This window comes from Odocoileus virginianus, unplaced genomic scaffold (assembly GCF_023699985.2).
Source record: "Odocoileus virginianus isolate 20LAN1187 ecotype Illinois unplaced genomic scaffold, Ovbor_1.2 Unplaced_Scaffold_1, whole genome shotgun sequence".
Lineage (NCBI taxonomy): Eukaryota > Metazoa > Chordata > Mammalia > Artiodactyla > Cervidae > Odocoileus > Odocoileus virginianus.
Window position 1 is genome coordinate 1,116,989 of NW_027224263.1, and position 11,616 is coordinate 1,128,604.

Genomic DNA, 11,616 nt, shown 5'->3' on the forward strand with positions numbered 1-11,616 from the left:
AATTTTTAAAATACTTTTATATTTTTATTTTTTGGTGGTGCTGGGTGTTCACTGCTGCATAGGCTTTTCTCTAATTATGTGGCAGGGGCTACTCTCTAGTTGCAGTGTGAGGGCTTCTCATTGTAGTGGCTTCTGTTGTTATGGAACATAGGCTCTAGGACATAGACTTCAGTAGTTGAGCAAGTGGGCTCAGCAGTTGTAGTTCCCAGACTCTAGAGCACAAGTTCAATAGTTGCGGTGTGTGGGCTCATTGCCATGGCTTCTCTTGTTGCAGAGTAAGGCCTCTAGGGCAGGTGGGCTCAGTAGTTGTGGTTTGCGGGATCTAGAGCACAGGCTCAATAGTTGTGCCACATGAGCTTAGTTGCTCTGGGGCACATGGGATCTTCCCCAGATGAGGGATCAAACCCATGTCCCATCTTTGGCAGGCAGATTCTTTACCACTGAGCCATCACAAAAGCCCCGATTTCTGTTTTTCTTTTTTTTCCACTGTTGGTGTCATTATGTACATTTCTTTTGGAAACGAGTGGTTAATTTGTATCTTGCTCTAGCGCAGTGGTCCCTAACGTTTTTGGTACCAGGAACCAATTTCATGGAAGACAATTTTTCCATGGAATGGTCAGGGTAGGGGGGTGGTTCAGGCAGTAATGTGAACAATGGGGAGCAGCAGAGGAAACTTTGTTTCCCCAACTGCCACTCACCTCCTGCTGGGTTCCTAAGAGGCCATGGACCTGTATTGGTCCTTGGCCCAGGGAACTGGGGACCCCTGCTCTAGTGGATGGCTTCATTGACGTAGTTTCCAGATCATAAAATGTCAAGAGGTAGGGCCCATCTAGACTTGCCTTTGGGCTTCCCAGGTGGCTCAGTGATAAAGAATCCACCTGCCAATGCAGGAGATGTGGGTTCAATCCCTGGGTGGGGAAGATCCTCTGGAGTAGGAAATGGCAACCCACACCAGTATTCTTGCCTGGGAAATCCCACAGACAGAGGAACCTGGCGGGCTACAGTCCATGGGGTCGCAAACAGTCTGACACAACTTAGCGACTAAACAACAAGATAATCACCTTCACAGAGAGCTCTGATTCCTTCACAGCCTTGTGCTTCAAGAGGTCTAAACACCAGCCTTCCATAGACCAGCTTTATGTCCCTTACAAATACAGCCATGCTAACTAGCTCCTATCAGGCCAACAGCCAGGAATTCCCTCAGCTTTCGAGCTGCCCTCCTACCAAGTCTTCTCTATCTTTAGTCACCACCTTAACTTTCTTTATTCCATCAGTCCCCAGCACTTCAGTGATTACCTACTGAATGCGTGACTCACGAAACTGTATACAGTCCAGACTTTTCTTCCCATTTCCAAGCCTGTACCTCCATCTGCTGAAATGAACACTCTGGATGTCTTAAAGGCACCTCCGATTCAATTTGCCTCAAGTTGAACTTATTTCCAGCCTCCTCTCTAAAACAAAACACAACTCTTGAAAGAATTGTCTGCACATATGGCTTCAATTTCGCTTCTCATTTGGTCTTCCTTTTTAATTAATTCATTCTTCAATCCATTCTAATCTAGTTGCCAGCCCCAACATTTCAGCAAAACCGTTCTTGTCAAAGTCCCTGATTATCTCCAAGTCACCAGCTCCAGTGATCAATTGTTTGTCCTCAACTGGCTAGACCTCTCAGCACCAGTTTTGCCACTGATCACTTAGTCCTTCTTGAAATTCTTTCCTCCCTTCGTTTTGGGGACTCTTCCACACTTTCCTGGTTTCCCTGCCTTACTGGTTGCTCCTTCTCAATCTGCTTTGCAGGGTCCTTCTCATCTCTGTGCTGTTAGCACTCAGAGCCCTTGTCTTTTCTCTCTGCACTCAGGCTGATGGGGAGGTCATTCAGTCTCATTATCAATGAATCCCAAGTCTACAGCCCCTGCCTCCTCTCTGAACTCAGAGTCATATAGCCAAGTTCTTACTAGGAGATTCCACTTGGAAGTCACATTGCCCCAACCAATGTGGTTAAGACTGAGCTCAAGGCATTGCCCAAATCAGATTCCCCCACTTCAGGAACTGGCCCTAAGCAGAAACCAAGAAGTCATACTTGACATCTTCTTCTTGACCTCATTGCCCTATCCATTGCTAGGTTCTGCCAATTCTGCTTCCTAAACCTAGCCCCACCCCCACCACATCTCACCATCTCTATAGCTTTCACCCCTTTCTGAGCCACCATATTCTTTCCTGAACTTTTGTTTTTTTTCTGCCTCCATTCTTGTCCTGGGGCTTCCCAGGTGGTGCCAGTGGTAAAGAATCCACCTGCCAATGCAGAAGATGCAAGAGACTCAGGTTCGATCCCTGGGTCAGGAAGATCCCCTGGAGTAGGAAATGGCACCCACTCCAGTATTCTTGCCTGGAAAATTCTATGGGCAGAGGAGCCTGGTGGGCTACAGCCCATGGGGCTGCAAAGAGTCAGACATGACTGAGCAACTGAACACACATTCTTGTCCTGGAATCCATTCTCCATACATATAGCAGATATATCTTTATATATAAATTTTGATATTTAAAAACTGCTGCTGTGGACAATGCTGTGCTGTCCTTAGTCACTCAGTCATGTCCAACTCTTTGTGACCCTATGGACTGTAGCCTACCAGGCTTCTCTGTCCATGGGGATTCTCCAGGCAAGAATACTGGAGTGGGTTGCCATGCCCTCCTCCAGTGCTATGGACAATGGGCAGATACTAAAGGACTGGAGAGCAAGCAAGTTGATATATTTGACTTATATATGTATTTGATTTATCACAATCTTTGATTTATCATATATATGTATATATATGTATATGTATATATATATGTATATGTATATGTGTGTATGTATATATATATATATATGAAAGCCTATAAATCAAGTCCCCTATTCCAAATCATTTGACATTTGCCCACTGTCTGCAGCAACAGGTTTGAAACTTCTGTGTGGGTGGGTTTTAACAGAGGAACTTTAAAAAAAGTTTTTAGGGAAACAAATGAAACTTTTAAACACAGGTCAGAATGGAGCTGATCTAGTTGGAGAGGGGCAGGTATCCTAAAGCCCCACCTGCTCAGTGTCCCTCCGTGTCCCTTCCTCCCCTCTGAGCTCCCGAGGAGACTAGAGCAGCTCCATGGAGGCCATGGGGAAATGTGCAAAATAAAGGCCAAATTAACAAAACAAACAGCAACAACCCATGCTCTGGGTTCTGCTCCCCTGCCCATCTTGCCACCCTACTGCATTCCTTATGCATTGGCCAAGGCCACACCACGGCCCTCAGCACCCCCAGCAGTTTCAGTCCCCTGGTGCATAAGTGTCATGTCATGTCCCCTGGCGGAGTGTCCCATGCCCCGTGCCTTGTCTCACTCTGAAAAACTTCTCTTTCAAAAGTCAGTGCAGGGACTTCCTTGGCGGTCCAGTGGTTAAGACTCTGTGTTTCCAATGTAGGGGGTATGGGTTCAATCCCTGGTCAGGGAACTGTGATCCTGTATGCCACAAGGCACGGCCAAAAAATAAAAAAGAAATAAAATGCATTTACTAGTAGAAAGAAAGAGTTAAAATGATGATCTAAAATAAAAAGGAAATTTTTTTTTAAAAAGAGTCAACACAAAAGTCCACACTGCCTCTTTGAAGTCTTGCCTTATTCTTCTTAGGAGGCCTTGTGTAGGTGAGGTCTGTGGTGACCTTCTTTAATCTCTGTGTTCCCATTTTCTTGGCCTGGGTGCCCTGGAGAGCAGGCAACTTCCTCTACTTATCTGTGTGAACCGTGGCGCCTGGTTTGTAATAGGTACCCAATCAATGTTTGGAGAATGGCTGGGGAGACAGAAGTGATGGTCTTGACCCCATGAATAGACCCTATTAATATATTGCTTTAACCAACAGGACTATGTAGATAGGGCTATCTTTACTGATAAGAAGGAACTCCCTGGAGCCCGGTTTCTTCTCTCCTATCCTGGAAGCCATAAACAACGTTGTCCCACTGTTTCAGGTTCCTGAGAGGGGAAGAGAAGTTTCATCAAGCCAGCTGCTCTTGGCAGCTTTCCTCAACCATATCTAACCCGTGTGGGAGCCCAACAAGGTACCTCCAGGTTAATGAGCACACAATGGCTACAATGTGCTGGGCTGTGGGGTGAAGAGAACAATCTCTCTAGTCTTTACTGTTTACAACAACTTAACAAAAACACTGCACACAAGTGGAGGGGTGGCAGCCTGAGAATATAGATTAACACAGGGAAGGAGTGGAGGATGATGGAGGAGGGAGTCTAAAAATTGAACAACAACCCTCCATGGAAATCAGACTGAGGTGGCACCTGCTATCTCCTGATGGGGTTGTTGTTGTTTTGTTTTTGGTAGCCGTGGAGGCACTGAGGAGGAAAAAGGTGACTTAACAGGTCCCAATTATTTAGAGTTTACTGTGCACCAGATGGGCTTCTCAGCTCAGTTGATAAAGAAACCTCTTGCAATATAGGAGACCCCAGTTTGATTCCTGGGTTGGGAAGATAGGCTACCCACTCCATATTCTTGGACTTCCCTGGTGGCTCAGCTGGTAAAGAATCCACCTGCAATGTGGGAGACCTGGGTTCGATCCCTGGGTTGGGAAGATCCCCTGGAGAAGGGAACAGCTACCCACTCCAGTATTCTGGCCTGGAGAATTCCATGGACTGTACAGTCCATGGGGTCACAAAGAATCAGACACAACTGAGCAACTTTCACTTTCATGCACCAGATGGGTTTCCCTGGTGGCAATCTGCCTGCAATGCAGGAGACCTGGGTTTGATCCCTGGGTTGGGAAGATCCCCTGGAGAAGGGAATGGCAACCCACTCCAGTATTCTTGCCTGGAGAATCCCATGGACAGAGGAGCCTGGCAGGCTACAGTCCATGGGGTCACAAAGAGTCAGACACAACTGAGCAACTGACACTTCACTTTTCAAGCTCTTGAGATGATTACTATCCTTATTGTCCCCATTTTACAGATAAAGACACTGAGGTGTAACAAGGCCAAGTAGTTTGCCCCAATTTACACTAGGACCGAGCCAGAATTCAAACTCCCCTACAATCTGGCTACAGAGCGCACACAGTTTACCATGGCACCACACTGTCTCCCACTTGTTGTACAAAGGCCATGGCAGTTGTGGCCGTGATACTAGTGGATTTGACAAAGAAGGCAATAAAAACCAACATGGTCTTCAAGGGGAGAGAATATGACCATAAATACACAAAGTAGAAATAGTAAATGAAGCCCAGAGAGGCTCACCAGTCAGAGTTGGCGCTGAGAAACTTTGGCAACAGCCTAGAGGCAGGATGGGGCCTCCCAGGTGGCTCAGTGGTAAAGAATCCACCTGCTAATGCAGGAGACACAGGAGACCCAGGTTTGATCCCTGAGTCAGGAAGATCCCCTGGAGAAGGGAAATGGCAACCCACTCCAGTATTCTTGCCTGGAGAATCCCATGGACAGAGAAACACAGCAGGCTATGGTCCAGGGGGTCAAAGCATGCATGTTGCGGCAGGATGGGGTGAAGTGAGGAGCTTTTCCTAGAGATGCTGATAGGTGTGCTGAGACAGAGTGGAGTCAGGACAGAAATCTGTGACAGCAAGTTTCCTCCGAGGAAGGCCAGGCCACTAGCCTATTGTGGGGAAGGGGCTAATACCACAACATCCATTCTAGGCAGATTTGCTAAAATGAAAGCAGAGACTTCAACAGATTTTTGAACACCCATGTTCACAGAAATTTTCACAATAGTCCAAAGGTGGAAACCCAAATCAACAGATGAATGGGTAAACAAAATGTGGTATATACATACAGTGGAATATTACTCAGCCTTAAAAAAGAATGAAATGACAACTGGCATGTAAATATTGATGACATTATGCTAGTCAGTTCAATCGCTCAGTTGTGTCTGACTCTTTATGACCCCATGGACTGTGGCACACCAGGCTTCCCTGTCCATCACCAACTCCTGGAGCTTGCTCAAACTCATGTCCATCGAGTTGGTGATGCCATCCAACCATCTCATCCTCTGTCATCCCCTTCTCCTCCCGCCTTCAATCTTTCCCAGCATCAAGGTCTTTTCCAGTGAGTCAGTTCTTCACATCAGGTGGCCAAAGTATTGGAGTTTCAGCTTCAGTATCAGTCCTTCCAATGAATATCCAGGACTGATTTCCTAGTTAGGACTGGCTGGATCTCCTTGCTGTCCAGGGGACTCTCAAGAGTCTTCTCCAACACCACAGTTCAAAGCATCACTTCTTCAGCACTCAGCTTTCTTTATAATCCAACTCTCACATTCATACATGACTACTGGAAAAACCATAGCTTTGACTAGATGGACCTTTTTTGGCAAAGTAATGTCTCTGCTTTTTAATATGCTGTCTAGGTTGGTCATAACTTTTCTTCCAAGGAGCAAGCATCTTTTAATTTCATGGCTGCAGTCACCATCTGCAGTGATTTTGGAATCTAAAGAGAAGTCTGCCACTGTTTCCACTGTTTCCCCATCTATTTTCCATGAAGTGATGGGACGAGATGCCATGATCTTAGTTTTCTGACTATTGAGTTTTAAGCCAACTTTTTCACTCTCCTCTCACTTTCATCAAGAGGCTCTTCAGTTCTTTGCTTTCTGCCATAAGGGTAGTGTCATCTGCATATCTGAGGTTATTGATATTTCTCCCAGCAATCTTGATTCCAGTTTGTGCTTCATCCAGCCCAGCATTTCACATGATGTACTCTGTATATAAGTTAAATAAGCAGGGTGACAATATACAGCCTTGACGTACTCCTTTCCCTATTTGGAACCAGTCTGTTGTTCCATGTCCAGTTCTAACTGTTGCTTCTTGACCTGCATACAGATTTCTCAGGAGGCAGGTCAGGTGGTCTGGTATTTCCATCTCTTGAAGAATTTTCCACAGTTTGTTGTGATCCACACAGTCAAAGGCTTTGGCATAGTCAATAAAGCAGAAGTAGATGTTTTTCTGGAACTCTCTTGCTTTTTTGATGATCCAACAGATGTTGGCAATTTGATCTCTGGTTCCTCTGCCTTTTCTAAATCCAGTTTGAACATCTGGAAGTTCATGGTTCATGTACTGTTGAAGCCTGGCTTGGAGAATTTTGAGCATTACTTTGCTAGCATGTGAGATGAGTGCAATTGTGCAGTAGTTTGAACATTTTTGGCATTGCTTGCCTTTCTTTGGGATTGGGATGAAAACTGACCTTTTCCAGTCCTGTGGCCACTGCTGAGTTTTCCAAATTTGCTGGCATATTGAGTGCAGCACTTTCACAGCATCATCTTTTAGGATTTGAAACAGCTCAACTGGAATTCCATCACCTCCACTAGCTTTGCTCATAGTGATGCTTTCTAAGGCCCACTTGACTTTGCATTCGGGATGTCTGACTCTAGGTGAGTGATCACACCATTGTGGTTATCTGGGTCATTAAGACTTTTTTGTATAGCTCTTCTGTGTATTCTTGCCACCTCTTAATATCTTCTGCTTCTGTTATGTCCATACCATTTCTGTCTTTTATTGAGCCCATCTTTGCATGAAATATTTCTTTGGTATCTCTAATTTTCTTGAAGAGATCTTTAGTCTTTCCCATTCTGTTGTTTTCCTCTATTTCTTTGCATTGATCACTGAGGAAGGCTTTCTTATCTCTCCTTGCTATTCTTTGGAACTCTGCATATCAAATGGGTATATCTTTCCTTTTCTCCTTTGCCTTTAGCTTCTCTTTTCTCAGCTATTTGTAAGGCCTCCTCAGACAACCATTTTGCCTTTTTGCATTTCTTTTTCTTGGGGATGGTCTTGATCACTGCCTCCTGTACAATGTCATGAACCTCTGTCCATAGTTCTTCAGGCACTTTGTCTATCAGATCTAATCCCTTGAATCTATTTGTCACTTCCACTGTATAATCGTAAGGGATTTGATTTAGGTCATACCTGAATGGTCTAGTGGTTTTCCCTACTTTCTTCAATTTAAGTCTGAATTTGGCAATAAGGAGTTCATGATCTGAGCCACAGTCAGCTCCTGGTCTTATTTTTGCTGACTGTATAGAGCTTCTCCATCTTTGACTGCAAAGAATATAATCAATCTGATTTTGGTATTGACCATCTGGTGATGTCCATGTGTAGAGTCTTCTCTTGTGTTGTTGGAAGAGGGTGTTTGCTATGACCAGTGCGTTCTCTTGGCAAAACTCTGTTAGCCTTTACCCTGCTTCATTTTGTACTCTAAGGCCAAATTTGCCTGTTACTCCAGGTATCTCTTGACTTCCTACTTTTGCATTCCAGTCTCCTATGATGAACATCTTCTGGGGGTGTTAGTTCTAGAAGGTCTTGTAGGTCTTCATAGAACAGTTCAACTTCAGCTTCTTCAGCATTACTGGTTGGGGCATAGACTTGGATTACTGTGATATTGAATGGTTTGCCTTGGGAATGAACAGAGATCATTCTATCGTTTTTGAGATTGCACCCAAGTACTGCATTTGGACTCTTTTGTTGACTATGAGGGCTACTCCATTTCTTCTAAGGGATTTTTTCCCAAAGTAGTAGATATAAGGGTCATCTGAATTAAATTCGCCATTGAAGGGAATGGCAAACCACTTTAGCATTCTTATGTTGAGAACCCCATGAACAGTATGAAAAGGCAAAAGATATGACACTGAAAGATGAACTCCCAGGTTGGTAGGTGCCCAATATGCTACTGGAGATCAGTGGAGAAATAACTCCAGAAAGAATGAAGAGACAGAGCCAAAGTGAAAACAACGCCCAGTTGTGGATGTGACTGGTGATGGAAGTAAAGTCTGATGCTGTAAAGAACAATATTGCATAGGAACCTGGAATATTGGGTCCATGAATCAAGGTAAATTGGAAGTTGTCAAACAGGAGACATTATGCTAAGCCAGTCACAAAAGGACAAATACTATATGATTCCACTTATGTGAGGTACCTGCTGCTGCTGCTGCTAAGTCGCTTCAGTCATGTCCGACTCTGAGGTACCTAGAATAGTCAAATTCATAGAGACAGAAAGTAGAATAGTGGTTTCCAGGGGCTGAGGAGAGGGAGGACTCAGGAGTTATTTATTGTTTAATAGGTACAGAGTTTCAGTTTGGGAAGATGAAAAAATCTAGAGATGAATAGAGCTGATGGTTGTACAATATGTGAATATAGTTAATGCCACTGAATTGTACACTTAAAATGGTTAAAAAATAAATAAAATAAAATAAAATAAAATAAAATAAAAACAGGCCCAGCAGCGGCCTGGTCCACTGAACTTGCAGCCCACAAGAAATGGGTTTTGAGGTCCCAGGACAGAGCCTCAAATGTCAGAAGCAGGTCACACACAGAGAAGAGTGGCAGTGAGTGGCATTGACTCAAGAGGGCGCCAGAGAGCTCTGGGAGCTCCTTAGTCTACCCCACCCCACGCACAGTGTGTACCTTACACACACACACACACACACACACACCCTCTACACACACACACACACACACACACACACACACACACACACACGCCCCTCTGCAGAGAAGACACTGCCAGCCAAGCCAGCAGTGTTGGGTGTGGCCTGACTCTCAGGGAGTCCTGGGGAATCCCTATAACTGGGCAAAGGTCGTGCCTGTTTCTCCCAGCTTCTCCAGGGAGTAAGTCCTCCCCTCTGAGGCCTGAGTCGATTTATTCTCCAGTGAAAAGATTGCTAGGAGGTGCTACCTGTCTAGGCTTCCCAGGTGGCGCTAGTGGTAAAGAACCTGCCTGTCAATACAGGAGACAGAGATGCAGGTTCAATCCCTTGGTCGGGAAGGTTCCCTGGAAAAGGGCATGGCAACTCATTCCAATATTATTGCCTGGAGAATCCCATGGACAGAGGAGCCTGGCGGTCCACAGTCCATAAGGTCACACAGAGTTGGACACAGCTGAAGCAACTTAGTACACACGTATGCTACCTGTCCAATCCTCAGGAACTCTGTGGGGGAAGGAGGCAGTCCAATCCAAGTGGCAAGATCAGGGATTCAGACTAGGGTTCAAATCCTGATTATGCCACTTGGTAGTGTATGACAGACTAGGGTTCAAATCCTGATTATGCCACTTGGTAGTGTATGACCTTGGGCACACTGTTTAACTCTTCTGTGCCTCAATTTCCTTGTCTATAAGATGTGACTGATAATAGTACAGGGACTGCTCTTCAGGTGTTGTGAAGATTAAATGAAATCTGTCAAGTGCTCACAATAGTGCCTGCACAGAGAGGAAAGCTATGGTTCATGGTCTCTGGGGAAGACAGTGACAGCTAGTCCCCAGAGAGCCCTGCCCTGCATCCCCCTAGGTTGTTGTTGGATGGATCTCAGGAGGGAAGCCAAGAGCCAGCAGCAGAGAGCTGGTGGTACTGCTGACCTGCCAAGCCCCAGACGCCTTCAGAGAAGGAGAATGGGAAGGGGGTGTGTCCATCTCAGTCTCCTAGGGCCAGCTGTACAGTAACAGCCACTGTTTCTATTCCCCCCTCCTGATGTCTAAGCTTGTTTTTGTGGCTGGAGAGGAAAGGCATGGGCGGGGCTCTGCTGCACAGCACCAAGAACCACAAACCCGCCCCCTGAGTGAGGGTACAGAATGTACCCAGACTGCAAACCACACCCTGTGGCTTGGGGAGGCCCCTGGGGTGGGCTGGGGAGCTGTCACACTACATTGTTTGAGAGCCCTGTGCCTAGCAACTGGCTTGGGATGCCACAGCATTTGGACAATGGGATGTCCCAAGGGGGCCAGGACTGAGTTAAAGGACCTCCCGCCAAAGGATCTCCCAGGACCCTGGGTCCCTCTGATCTGAAAAGAGGTCTGTGGACCCCTGGCACCCTCCTGGGTCAAATTAGGTCTGGAGCTGACCTAGGAGAGCTTCCAGCCTAAGGGCACCAAGAGGGAGCATTCCCAGTCCCAATCAGACACTCTTCCACCCCAACCCATTTTGGGGACCAGATTCTGCCCTCCCCTCCACCTGTCTGCTCCAAGCCCAGGAGGCCTCACCAGAGTTCCCAGAGCAGTGAAAGCACAGAGACAGATGGGACCTTTGGGGAGGGTGGAGACAGTTTATTGAAGCAATCTGAAAATGAAAGCAGGTTGGGAAGAGGCCAAACCCACAGAAAATGACAGAAGGACTTCTGGTCAGATGAGTTGGAGAAAGGTCCTTCGAAACCAGATGAAATTCAGTGGGGACAAGTGCAAGGGGCTTGTTAGTGACAAAACCTGACAACATAATTTGGCTCAACACAAATAAACACGAAAACACCAAGTGAAGGAGGGAGTTGACCACAAGTTGGATATGAATCAGCCTCAGAAGAGAGCATGGCTCATTACATCGGCTGCATTTTCCAAACCAAAGATCAGAATGCCTGTTAAGCAGGGATGAAACAAGTTTCAGTGGCTGGAATTGAGACTCTCTCCCCAGCAAGCCTAAGTCCTAGGCTCACAGAGACCATGCTCTGTATGAGAGCTATGTCCAGAATCTGGGGGAAATGGAGAATGTTCAAAAGAAGAAAAAAGATGAAAAATGGGACCTCTGGGCAAAAATTGGCAAAGGAAAGGTAGCATGAGGAGGTGGAAGGAACCCAGGCACCAACATTCGGGAGCTGGACACTGAGCTACTTTGCAACA